Source organism: Prunus avium, chromosome 6, assembly GCF_965620075.1.
Source record: "Prunus avium chromosome 6, drPruAviu1.hap1.1, whole genome shotgun sequence".
NCBI classification, from domain to species: domain Eukaryota; kingdom Viridiplantae; phylum Streptophyta; class Magnoliopsida; order Rosales; family Rosaceae; genus Prunus; species Prunus avium.
This window is the reverse complement of record NC_142289.1, coordinates 22,442,216-22,456,979: the sequence shown is the minus strand read 5'-3', so window position 1 is coordinate 22,456,979 and position 14,764 is coordinate 22,442,216. Positions and strand designations below refer to the sequence as shown.

Sequence of the window (14,764 nt, the reverse complement as noted above, 5' to 3'; positions counted from 1 at the left end):
ATAATGTTTTCCATGTTTCTATGCATCGAAGATATGAGCCTGATCCAACCCATGTTCTAGATTAGGGAGAGCTCAACTTAGATGAAGAACTGTCATTTGAGGAAAGACCAATACATATTTTGGATCACAAGGAACAAGTCTTACGCACGAAAACAATACCATTGGTCAAAGTTCTTTGGTTACATGGGAATACAGAGAAGGTTACATGAGAATTAGAAACTAAAATGCATAAGAAGTACCCAAAAGGTTACTAATATATATATATATATATATTAGTAAAATAGTTCTTGTTAATGTGGTTACGTGTCAAAGAAAACAACGTGTTAAGTAAGCATAGCTATGACTATTAGCTTTGTCAATTCACTAAGAAGAATAGAATAGGATTGTAGGAATTGGAAGAGTCACAACGTAAGACATTCTTCCTTATCTACTACATTAATAACGACATATATATTACTTGGATAGTAAGCATATAAACCGTCAAAACACCATCCAATAGGGAAGGAGTTATTGCCGACTTATTCCTTGTAGGGTTTCTTGGGGGCTTTTTTACAGAGATTGATTTAATTAAATTTCATGAGCATTATATTATGCGTGGTACAGTTTGGTTGACGTTCCTTGTATTGGGTGTTTATGTACTCTTAACGATTTGAACAATGTTGGCATAATTATATATACATTAGTGATGTTTTAAATAGCTACATTGTTGTGAAGGGCATAATTATATCATGTCATGGAAATTGGCTAGAATTCTTGGGTTGAGAAAATAATGGTGGAAAAGAGGGTAATGGAAATGATCTTTTGTGTAGTTGAGTATAACTCTTAGCAGGTACCAGATCTCAGGAATCCCACAGTGCACATGGTTTTTATTTGGTGATACGGGACTGGCGACAAGGAGTTAGACAAGATGACTAACAAAAGGAGATTTATGGGATGATTGAGATGGACGTTAGTTCATATAAATGGGCATTCGAGACCAAGTGGTATAAGCATGGTATGGGATGTGCAGGTCTGCTTGTCCAGTTATTATTATTAATGTGATATTTGGCTGTGTGATTGTATGTCACTTAATTTAATTATATCAATTTCCTGTAAAAAGATTTATGTCTCTACTAAGTTGTGGTTTTGCTCACCCTCCAAACAAATTTTGCAGGTACCGAACTTGAAATCTAGAGATTGTGATGATTTTGGCATATCTATAGAGTGTGTTGTGTACATTGCTTGTGGATGAATAATGAGCTACTCTTTTAGTCTCGAGTAGTTCTAACTTGTAAAATAATGTAAAAATTTTAAGATTTCAGATGTTGTCGTTTCCATTGAATATTCTATGTGAAATATTTATTTAAATGTTTCTTCACATTTTAGTTATAGTTTTTATTAAATTCTATAATTAATATGTGAATCACGTCTTAACCCAAGGTTACATAAATGATTGGATTGGGGCGTGACAGAAACTTCTTATGCACATCAGCCAACTTCGTAGACGCACATGTACTTCCTCAAAATGAACCAAATTATTATGAGCCACGGTTAGAAGGATCTGGAAGTCAGCTTTCTGGAGTATTTTACGGTTTGTGATTTGGAATTTTCTAAAAGGAGTTGTGATGGTTTTCGTGCAGGATGTTCATACAAAAAAATATGCTTGCTTATTTGAAAAGTTACAATCCAACTAGTTATTGGAATCCTAATATGTTTTCTCCACTTTCCCATACCAACAAGGGTTATTCTCTATAAATACCAACCTTTGCAACATATTCAAGACTAGCCCTTCCAGAGCTTCAAGCATATTTTCAAGAGGAGGGCTTCACCTATATTCTTCTTCGTTTTTGTTAGTTTTGCGTTTATTTTCATTTAAGTTATTGTTTTGTTCTTTATGACTATATCTAGCTAAGACTTTTACCTCAAGCTAGGATGATTTCATAGTTTTATTAATCATAGTTTTGGATGCTAAGTTAATTTCAGTTTCAAATTTGATTGATGAATTCTTAATCTCTAGTTTATTTGGTTCTAGTTGTTTGAGTTCTATTGATTCGTGACCTTTAGGACTTGCGTCTAGACATTTGTGTGCTGTGTGTAGACTTAATACGTTGCATACTTCATTTAGCTCATAGGAATTAAGGATAGCAATTACATAGTTGTCACACCCCCACCCATGGATTTAAGTAACCTTGGGTTAAGACGTGATTTACACCTTAATTATAGACTTTAATATAAAAACTATAACTAAAATGTGAAGAAACATTTAAATAAAATAAATATTTCACATAGAATATTTAGCGGAAACAACAACAAGTGAAATCTTAAAATTTTTACATTATTTTACAAGTTAGAACTACTCCAGAGTTCACTAAAAGAGTAGCTCATTATTCATCCACAAGCTATGTGCACTATGCACTCTATAGGTATGCCAAAATCATCATAAGCTCTATATTTTAGGTTTTGTACTTGCAAAATCTATTTGGGGGTGAGCGAAACCACAACTTAGTAGAGACATAAACCTTTTCATGATAAAATATAATTAAATTAAGTGACATATAATCACACAGCCAAGTAGGGTGGGCACGGTCTGGTTTGGTCCGGTTTCACCCTCAAACCACAGCTGAACCAATTAAACTTTTACGGTCCGGTGTGGTTCGGTTTGAGCTAAAATCAAAATGAAAACCAAACCAAACCAAACCATTCATATCCGGTTTGGTGCGGTTTGGTTCGGCCGGTTTAGGCATAAAAGAAAACACGTTTACAATAACACAAAACCTGTTAACATCTGTATTCCATCAAATAATCCTAAAACTGAACTTGCTCCTAACAAACATAAACATTTTCATCAAAGTTCATCCAAAATTCCAGCAACAAACTTCAACATACAATCCCATATTTTCATACATATACAAACAAATTTCAATACCCAATTGATTAATACAATTGGAAATTACATACCAACTAGTCAGATACAACATTCATTCTGATTTTATCAAATTAATGCAAAGAACAAAAAGCCAAACAAACACATTTCTTCTTATTCTTCTGCAAGGCATTTCTGAGAGAGCCATTAACCATATACTCTGTCACTGTTGGCACAGAACCTCCCGGCCCATCAAGCACAACACCATAGAAGCTACCACATTGAGGTGGTGCAAATCAGCAAGTTTAATGGCCTCGTTCCAGAAATCATCTCTCTGATTGAATACAAAATCTACAACATAGGGACCATGCAAGTGAGGTATTAATAATAAAAAATTAATAGCCTTTTGGAAACTAGTGCAATGAAAAGACAAATCATTTATTCTTCCATAACCCAATTCTCTCAGCTCTTCCCACACCCTGACAGACCCAATCCCATATTTTCATTAATACAAATAATTGATTAATACAAATCAAATTAGAAATTTCAAAACCTAATTGATTAATTGACATCTTACAAAGCAGAGTAAGACAACAAAACAAAAACAAAAACTGGGTATGATTCAAGAATTGAAACAAACCTTAGTTCTAAGAGGGTGGGATTGAATCATTGAAGTGGTATGAGCTATTTTCTCCAAGCCCCATTGAGTATCTCAAACATGGTTTTGCAGCTGCGAATTAAGAGGAAGATCCAAGAGGCACTGAGGCTAATAATGAGGTCAACAACTTGGAGGTGCTGAGGCTAATAATGAGATCTGGCGGCTGCTTCGCTTGGGTTTTTTTTTCAGATTAGGTTTGAGTTTTAGTTGTAGAGAAGAGAAGAGAGAGGCTTCGAATGTGAGTGTAGTGGAGGGTTTTCTTGGTTTTGTTATGTTTTTGGGGTCCAATTAGGTGTGAAAGGGTACATAATATGCCTTTCTACTAACCAATTGTTGTTTGACACATGTATATTAAATAAAATTAATATTAAATGGAGTTATATCGGTTCGGTTTGGTTTAGGACAGTTTCAAAAACACTCAAACCGCAGCCGAACCAAACCAACCCGGTTCGGATCGGTTTTTCAAACTGTTGACTTTTTCGTTGGTCAAAACCAAACCAAACCAAACCAATATAATCGGTTCGGCCGGTGTAATCGGATCGGCCGGATTGATGCCCACCCCTACAGCCAAGTATCACATTATTAATAACAATGCATGAATATTGTTCATCTATTCCCGTTAATTCATATAACTAGACAAGCATATCTGCACGTCCTATACCATGCTTATACCACTTGGTCCCGAATGCCCATTTATATGAACTAACACCCATCTCAATCATCCCATAATTCCCTTTTTGTTAGTCATCTTGTCTAACTCCTTGTCGCCAGTCCCGAATCACCTAATAAAAACTATGTACACTGTGGGATCCCTGAGACCTGGTACCTGTCAAGAGTTAGACTCAACTACACAAAAGACTATTTCCATTACCCTTTTTTCCATCATTATTTTCTCAATCCAACAACTCCAACCAATTTCCATGACATGATATAATTATGCCTTTTACATATCCCATGTATCTCACAACAATGTAACCATTTAAAACATCACCAATGTATATACAATTATACCAACATTGTCCAACTAGTCAAGAACACATAAACATTTACAAGAAAAACATTCAATTGTAACAAGAATATTAATCAAATAATCATATCACGCATAATATAGTGTTCACAAAATTTAATTAAATCTCAATCTCTGAAAAAGGCCCCCAAGAAACCCCTACCTTGACACCAAAGCTTTTGCTAGAAATGTAAAGTGTTTCCCAATTTTCCACCGCATTCACAAATTCAGTCACCTACTCTTTTTCTTAACAATTCTACTTTTCTCTACCCCTATTCCTCTCTTACTTTCTTTGTTCTTCTATGCACTACTATGCATGTCATTAAAACAATAAAAGGAAATGGTTCCTATTTATAGTAGCTAAAAGGCGGCAACTAGTTGATTTTAATTGGTGAAGGGATATCTGGCTTAACAGATAAGGCTTTTGCTCCAAGTTTCACCAGCTCATGCTTACAAAAGGATTAATCATCATAAATAATGACACTTGTAAAGCAAAGTAAAATAGTAAATTGCAAACAATAAAACTTAGCCTAAATGACTTGCACGTCAAATACCACATAAGGAAAAACTGCCACATGTTATTTAAAAGATATAATAAACATTTAACTCTACCTAAAATCCATTCCTCCTTGTCTTTTAGATTTTTACCAATAAACATTCTCATGCAAGAGGTGTTGCATATGCAATAAGTTTATTATTATTATTATTATTATTATTATTATTATTATTATTATTATTTATTTATTTAATTATATATATATATTTATATATATTATTTTATAAAAATACGAGTTTTCACAATCTACCTTCCTTAAAAGGAATTTCGTCCTAACAACTCTGGGTACTTCTTACGCATTTCCGTCTCTAATTCCCATGTAGCTTCTTGTGTATTTCCATGTAACCAAAGAACTTGGACCAATGGTATTGTTTTTGTTCGTAACACTTGTTCTTTATGATCCAAAATTTGTATAGGTTTTTTTTTTTCAAATGACAGTTCTTCATCTAAATTGAGCTCTCCCCAATCTAGAACATGGGTTGGATCAGGCTCATATTTCCGAAGCATAGAAACATGTAAAACATTATGTATATGCGAAAGTTGAGGTGGTAATGCTAGCTTATAAGCTATTTCACCAATCTTTCCCAAGATTTCATATGGTCCAACAAACCTTGGTGCTAATTTTCCAGTTTTTCCAAATCTTTTTACTCCTCTTCGTGGTGAGACTTTAAGAAATACATAATCCCCCACATTAAAACTTAATGGTTTCCTTCTTCGATCAGCGTAGTTCTTTTGTCGACTTTGAGCAGTTAAAAGACGTTGCTTGATAAGTTTAACCTTTTCAATTGTCTCTTGTACCAAATCAGGTCCTAGCAACACAGTTTCTCCTATTTCTGTCCAACATATAGGTGACTGACAAGGTCTTCCATATAAAGCTTCATAAGGTGCCATTTGAATACTAGATTGGTAGTTGTTGTTGTAGTTGAATTCTGCCAACACCAAATGATCTTCCCAACTTCGCCCAAAATCTAGAATACATGCTCTCAACATGTCCTCTAAAATTTGAATGGTTCTCTCTGACTGTCCATCAGTTTGGGGATGAAAAGCAGTACTTAAATTTAGTTGCGTACCCAACACTTTTTGTAAACTTTCCCAAAATTTGGAAGTAAACTTGGAATCTCTATTTGAAACAATTGAAATAGGAATCCCATATAATCTTATTATCTCCCGAACATAAAGTTTTCCAAGGTTTTCAGTAGAATCTGTTGTTTTGACCGGTAAGAAATGTGCAGATTTGGTCAAACGGCCCCTTATAACCCATACTGCATCTCGTCCCTTTCTAGATTTTGGTAAACATGTAACAAAATCCATGGTTATATGATCCCATTTCTATTCTGCCACTGGTAATGGTTGTAATGGACCTGATGGTTTCTGATGTTCAACTTTCACCTGCTGACATGTAAGACACTTTGCTACAAATGTTTCTATATCTCCCTTCATGTCATTCCACCAAAAGTTACGTCTCAGGTCATGATACATTTTTGTCCCTCCAGGATGAATTGTATAGGACGAATGATGTCCTCTCAGAACTTCCTTTCTTAGATCAAACATTTCTGGTACATATAATCTATTCAAATATCTTAATCCATTGTCTGCGTGGATATCCATCTAGTGTCTCTCCAGTTGTAATCTTAGTTCGAATGTCTTTAGACACAGAATCAGATTCTTGTGCCTCAACTTCTTTCCAATCAAAGTGGGGTGAGTTACTAAATTACATATATATGCACAATCCTCGTGCATATCTACGTACAAGTCAAAATCATAAAGAGACTCTACCATTTTCCATCTTTGATCATATAAACTGGCTATGACTTCTTGGGGATTTCGACTTAAAGCATCTGCCACTACATTAGTTTTTCCTAGATGATAATGTAAATAAAAGTCATAATCTTCTAGATATTCCATCCAACGCCTTTGTCTTAAATTTAACTCCTTCTGAGTGAATAAGTACTTCAAACTCTTATGATCTGAGTAGAGTTTAAAATGTTCCCCATATAAATAATGTCTCCACACTTTCAATGCGTGAACAATGGCTGCCAGTTCTAGATCATGTGTTGGGTAATTCTTCTTATGTGATTTCAATTGACAAGAAGCATAAGCAACAACTCTGTTAGACTGCATCAAAACACATCCTAAACCAAGTAATGATGCATTAGTATATACTATATAACTTATACCTCTTTCTGGTATAATTAACACAGGAGCTGATGTCAATCGAGTTTTTAACTCGTGAAATGCTTCCTCACATTTATCATCCCAAATAAACTTAACTCCCTTTTGTGTCAACTTGGTCATTGGATTAGCTATCCAAGAAAAATCCCTGATAAACTTCCTATAATAGCCAGCCAAACTAAGAAAACTTTGAATCTCATGAACATTTTTCAGCTATTTCCAATTCAACACTGCTTCTACTTTTGCAAGATCCACAACGATGCCTTCTTTTGAAATAACATGTCCTAAAAACTTTACTTCTGTCAACCAAAATTCATACTTACTTAGCTTGGCAAATAACTTGTGTTCTCTCAATGTCTGTAGAACAATTGACATGTATTGTTCATGTTCTTCTTGAGATGATGAATAAATGAGAATATCATCAATGAACACAATCACAAATTGATCAAGATAAGTCCGAAAAACTCAATTCATTAAGTCCATGAAAACCGCCAGGGCATTTGTCAATCCAAAAGGCATTACTAGGAATTCATAATATCCGTATCGCGTTCAAAATGCAGTTTTGGATACATCTTCTGCTTTTACTCGTAATTGGTGATAACCAGAGCGAAGATCAATCTTTGAGAAGTATCGGGAACCTTGCAGTTGATCAAACAGGTCATCAATCCTAGGTAATGGGTACTTGTTCTTGATGGTGATTCTATTTAGTTGATGATAGTCAATACACATCCTTAGACTTTGATCACTTTTCTTCACAAAGAGTGCAGGAAAACCCCATGGTGAGGTACTAGGACGAATGAAACCTTTTCTTTCATGTTCTTGAAGTTGTGTTTTGAGTTCTTTCAACTCTGCTGGTGCCATCCGATGTGGAGGTATAGAGATAGGTGATGTGCCACAGTAAATATCTATAGAAAATTCCACTTCATGTTCTGGGGGTAATCTCAATAACTCTTCTGGGAAAACATCACTGAAATTCTTCACTATAGGAATAAGCTCAAGTTTCGGATAACCCAGATCCTTATTGGCCATATGAGCAATCAATCTCAAATAATTACAATTTTTATTATCCAAGATTGATTCAGGCTTGCACCTATTCTTATTTCCATAAAAACTGAATGTTTTCCCTTCATTGAGAGTCATAGTCACCATCTTTCTACCCCAATCAAGAATAGTTTTAAATTTGGTAAGCAAGTCCATCCTCAATATTACATCATACACCATGAATTCTAGTATCATCAGGTTAACAACAAGTTTATGATCTGATATTTCTATTGTGCATGATCTACACATCTTATTAACTTCAACACATTTACCCAATAGGGATCCAATCATCAACGAGGATTTCATAAATTCATATTCTAATCCAAAAATAGATGCAAATGACACAGAAATGAATGAATATTTAGCACCGGGGTCAAACAATATTCTAGCCCACAAGTTGAAAACTAGAAATGTACCTTCCACCAAAGTAGGTTCATTCTGCTCTGCCACTTGTCCAACAGCATATACTCGTCCTTGCGTAAGTTGTTCTAGTCTCCTTGCTGCTCCTGGCGTCCTAGGCCTTTGTTGTGTAGGTTGTCCTCTTAGACGTTGTGCCTGTTGATTAACAGGACCTCTAAACTGATTCTGTGAAGCTTGGTATGGAGCACAGTGCTGTGTTTGTGGAGCTTGAAATTGTTGTTGTTGTGCACGGAACTATGGTTGTGGTTGTGGAACAACAGGTATCTGATATGATTGTAGCTGGGGACAATCCCTCCGGTAATGTCCTCTCTGCCAACAATGATAACAAAATCCTGAGTTTCGAGTTGCCTCAAATGATCTTGGATTTTGATACCAGGAACGAGAGGGGAAAAATCTTTGGCCTTTACTGCTTTGTCCCTCGTTTGGATTCTTAGGTTCAAAAACTCTCTTAGAACTAAGTATCCTTTGTTCCGCCATTAAGGCACGATCAACAACTTCAACATATTTCTTTAACTTAAAAAGTTCCACTTTCTCCTTGACCTCTAGTCTCAATCCTTCTTCAAATTTCTTTGCTTTTGCAGACTCATCAGGAATCATGTAAGGAGCAAAATGCATCAGTTCTTCAAACTTAGCTTGATATTGTCCCACAATCATATCACCTTGATAAAGATTAGTGAACTCACGTACCTTCATGGTTTTCATAGTTTCAGGAAAATATTTCTCCAGAAATATTGTCTCAAAGGCAACCCAAGTTGCAATCTCAACATCATGCATAGCCAAGACAGATTCCCACCAATGATAAGCTTGTCCTTCCAAATAGGTAGAAGCAATGGTCACTTTCAGGTTTCCAGGAACTATTTGTTCATTCATCTTTCTCCTCATTTGTCTTAACCACTCTTCTACTACCATAGGGTTTGGATCACCCTTTAACACAGGTGGCCATGTCTTACGAAATTCTCCTTGAATCCTCATTATTTGATCATCTTGAGTTTCCTGATGGGATTCGTGGTTATGTTGATTTGTCTCACGAATAGCATAGGCCATATCCTAAATGGCTAACATTATTCTCATACTATCACTCACATCATTCTCATTTTGTCCTTCTATTCCAGCCATCTTAACAATTGAACCTTTACCAAATAATTCCACGAGATTAAAATATATATATATATTCTACAAAATTATATTAAATAATATTAAACATTTATAAATTATACTCAAAAAATTATTATATAAAATCAAACATGCATAATGAACATTTATAAGTTGTTACAAACCTATTTCACAAAATTTAACAAAATAGTCACAAACCTATGTTACAAAGAACTCTCTACTCCAAGACCTCCATAAGGCTACCCACAAAAACTATACAAATCCACCATACCAAAATCAACCTGTTAGGTTCACACTATCTATTTAGTCAAACTTTTGAGAGAATCTATTCACCATTAGAACTAATATCTATAATTTCAACGGGAGGGATAACAGGCTCGGGATATTCATTTTCATCATCAAAACTCAGATTGATGACAATTGGATCAGACTTTTGTGGTTCAGTGATAACCACTGAAGCAGCTGACGCAACAAACTCAGCAGATAGAGCATCAAGGTCCAGAAGTTCCAAATACGCTTCATCTTCTGGGTATGGGACATGGGGTAAGTCTAACCCCTGTGGTTCTGGAACATAAGGTAAGTCTATCCCTGGGGGTGGCCAAATATCAGCAGCTATAACTGCAACATCTTCTAACACCTGGTCATAAGAATGTGCTTCAATATTTAATTGATATTGACTCCTAATATTGTTGGCCTGTAACAGATGTCTAACAACTAGTCTCTGCATCTCTGGTGTATAAAACATCATTCTATATCATGTATCTATAACTTCATTAACTACGTCCACATAAGCTTGGTTGTGTAGACGGCTGTGGTATACTTCTTCGTCTACTGGGATGAGGCCATCGGGTCCATTTGGAAACCTCCCCATGTATCATCACTTTGATTGGGTTGCATCCTAAACATTAATTTAACAGGTCAATGAATAACAAAACAATTTAATGAAATCATAAAACTATGCTCTGATACCAACTTGTCACACACCAACCACGGATTTAAGTAACCTTGGGTTAAGACGTGATTCACACCTTAATTATAGAATTTAATAAAAACTATAACTAAAATGTGAAGAAACATTTAAATAAAATAAATATTTCACATAGAATATTCAGCGGAAACGACAACAACTGAAATCTTAAATTTTTTACATTATTTTACAAATTAGAACTACTCCAGAGTTCACTAAAAGAGTAGCTCATTATTCATCCACAAGCTATGTGCACTATGCACTCTATAGATATGCCAAAATCATCACAAGCTCTAGATTTCAGGTTCTGTACCTGTAAAATCTATTAGGGGGTGAGCGAAACAACTTAGTAGGGATATAAACCTTTTCACGGTAAATTGATATAATTAAATTAATTGACATATAATCACACAGCCAAGTGTCACATTATTAATAGCAATGCATGAATGCTCTTCATCTATTCCCGTTAATTCATATAACTGGACAAGCAGACCTGAACGTCCCATACCATGCTTATACCACTTGATCCCGAATGCCCATTTATATGAACTAACACCCATCTCAATCATCCCATAATTTCCCTTTTGTTAGTCATCTTGTCTAACTCCCTATCGCCATTCCCGAATCACCCAATAAAAACCATGTACACTATGGGATCCTTGAGACCTGGTACCTGCCAAGAGTTAGACTCAACTACACAAAAGACTATTTCAATTACCCTTTTTTCCATCATTATTTTCTCAATCCAACAACTCCAACCAATTTCCATGACATGATATAATTATGCCTTTCACATATCCCATGTATCTCACAACAATGTAACCATTTAAAACATCATCAATGTATATACAATTATACCAACATTGTCCAACTAGTCAAGAACACATAAACATTCCAGGAAAAACATTCAATTGTAACAAGAATATTAATCAAATAATCATATCACGCATAATATAGTGTTCACAAAATTTAATTAAATCAATCTCTGGAAAAGACCCCCAAGAAACCCCTACCTTGACACCAAAGCTTTTGCTAGAAATGTAAAGTGTTTCCCAATTTTCCACCGCATTCACAAATTCAGTCTCCCACTCTTTTTCTTAACAATTCTACTTTTCTCTACCTCTATTCCTCTCTAACTTTCTTTGTTCTTCCATACACTACTATGCATGTCATTAAAACAATCAAAGGAAATGGTTCCTATTTATAGTAGCTAAAAGGCGGCAACTAGTTGATTTTAATTGGTGAAGGGATATGTGGCTTAACATATAAGGCTTTTGCTCCAAGTTTCACCAGCTCATGCTTACAAAAGGATTAGTCATCATATATAATGACAATTGTAAAGCAAAGTAAAATAGTAAATTGCAAACAATAAAACTTAGCCTAAATGACTTGTTCGAGCGCCACGTTTGGGCATTAATTGTTGTCGGGTTTCCTAGAATCCTCCTTCACGCAAAACAACGGTCTATGTCTCAACTACATGGCATATATTGGTCCTATGATCTCCCTTATCTTCAGTTGTCCTGTGTTGATTTTCTTTATTTGGCTAGTGCTATACTACTATGTGTTCAGGAATTTCTACGCTAGAATGCGGTAGGCAAGAACATAAGTTCATGGCATCTTTTGGTATTTTAGTTATTAGAAAGGAAAAAAAAATTGTTCATGCCATATTTTTGTATTTTGGTTAGAAATTAGGTGAAAACTATCCACAGTGGAGGACAATAATTGTACATGCTTATCTCCTGTTGTTTAGGCCCACTCATCTCGGCAAGTTCTAAGTTTGGATAGGGCTTGGGCAAAGGGTTTGAAACCTTGGGTCAGCCCCCGACACGACCCTTTTGAGCCTATCTAGGCCCGACACAGACCGACCCAACCATAAATATAATAAATAACAAATAATAAATATGTTAACGGGTGAATTTGTACATAACAGATTAAGACATAATCACACACATAACACAAGTGTTTGAGTGGTTCACCCATAATGGGCCTACATCCACTATAGTTTATAGCTTTGTATTTGTATTTGAATATGGAAATTACATTGTACATGAGAGAGAGATATGGGGTGAGAAGCTTAAGAGCTCTTGTAGAAGAGAAATAGGGGGCTTGGGAGAGCTCTTGGAGAAGTGACAGCTACTGGTCCCTTTGCTTGGAGGTGGTGAGCTCCCTTTTGTAGTCCAAGTTGTGGTAGAGAATGCATGGCTCTACTTGGTTTGGGGATTCTACATGGCCTCCCCCTGATTTGGGGCCTTGGGCATTGAGAAGGCATGAGAGGGGGCATGGCTAGCTAATCCTTGTTTGGTGGGATGTGAGGTATGACAAGCAAGAGGTATCCTTTAATTGGTGGGATTTGCTTAAGGGGGAGGTGAAGTCAACATGGTGTCAACAAAATATAATCACCAATTAAATACTATACTTGTCAAGGTTTATTCTCTCGAATTTAAAGCTCGAATTTCCTCAATCTCTCTAAATCCTCATTCCTTTGGTGGTGTTACTCTCATTCTTTTATTTTCTCAAATTTCAAGCACCAATTTTCTCAATCTCTCTATTTCCTCATCGTTGATGGTGGTGGCACTTTCAGTACTTTGTAATAAAAAGTTATAAAGGACTTAGAAAAAAAGAAGTAAACAAAATGAGAAAAAAAGGCCCGAGTCGTCAAGCTCGTGTAGGTTGGGCTCAAGCCTTGAAATTTGAAATCTCAGATTGGCCTGGCTCGAAAATTCAAAAAAGCCCATTAGGCTTGGCTCGAGCGTCAATATGTGCACTAATTAACCGATAGAAAGTTTTCCATTCTTACATAGTGCTGCTCATTCCTTTGTAATAAAAAGTTATAGAAGACTGAGAAGAAAAAAAAGTAAACAAAATGAAAAAAAGGCCGGGCCCATCTAGGCACATGGGTGGCTCGACCCGTCAAGCTTGTCTAGGCCCGACCCAATGGGCGGGCCATGGCCTTGAAATTTGAAACCTCAGATCAGACTGGCCTGAAAATTAAAAAAATCCCATGAGCCTCGGTTCGAGTGTCACGTGTGGGCATGAATAGTTGTAGGGTTTCCCAGAATCCTCCTTTATGCAAAACAACAGTCTATGTCTCAACTGCATGGCATATATTGGTCATGCTCTCCACTATCATGAAGCAACATAGTCTACAATATACCTTATCTTCGGCTGCCTTGTGTTTATTTTCTTTATTTGTCTAGTGCTATGCTATTATATGTTCATGAATTTCTACGCTAGAATGCGATAGGCAAAAATAGATAAGTTCATGACATTTGTTGGTATTTTAGTTATTAGAAAGAAAAAATAGATAATTTCATGCCATATTTTGGTATATTTGGTTAGAAATTAGGTGAAAACTATCCACAGTGGAGACTTAGAAAAAAAAAAAACTAAACGTAATGAAAAAAAAAAGGCTTGACCCTCCTACATTGGCGGCCAGGCCCGTCAAGCCTGTCTAGGCTTGACCCAATGGGTGAGATAGGTCCTTGAAATTTGAAACCTCATATCGGCTGTGCTTGAAAATTTTATAAAAAAAAACTATGAGGCCCGGCCTGAGTGCCACGTATGGTCATTAATTAACCGATAGAAATTTGTCCATTCTTACATGAAGTGTTGCTCAAAACATCCTACACATGGGGATATTGCTCAAACCTTGAAAGACACAAAACAATACACCACCCCCAGCCACCAACCATTTAGAAAAATAAAAAAAAGCCCGCGCGGCTTGAACCCAAAAATTTCTTGTTGGTCTGGCTCGGCCCGACCTATTCACAAACCTTAGTTTGAGTAAAGTGAATAAGAATTACAGCTGAGTTCGATCCGAACCCAAAAATTTTGGACCGACCAAGAATAATGACGAACCCTACACAATTGGATAAAACCTTAGACGAAGAAAAAAAAGTGCCACTCGCTCCATAAGCTACAAACATAACTCATGACAAAACCAAACATTGTACACACACCCTACCTAAACCAAATCTAGTAAAGTCTAT

General features: G+C 35.9%; 1 long non-coding RNA gene and 1 pseudogene across 1 annotated transcript; both read right to left on the bottom strand.

The window, feature by feature from the left end:
• Positions 1-2,796: 2,796 nt before the first annotated feature.
• On the bottom strand, positions 2,797-3,603 carry LOC148293840 (uncharacterized). Its single transcript, XR_015836446.1, has 2 exons — positions 3,483-3,603; positions 2,797-3,193 (listed from the first exon to the last, which is right to left on the bottom strand). It is a non-coding gene; the product is annotated as an uncharacterized LOC148293840 (long non-coding RNA).
• Positions 3,604-7,783: 4,180 nt separating this feature from the next.
• Positions 7,784-9,811, bottom strand: LOC148293839 (uncharacterized; annotated as a pseudogene).
• Between the last annotated feature and the right edge of the window lie 4,953 nt (positions 9,812-14,764).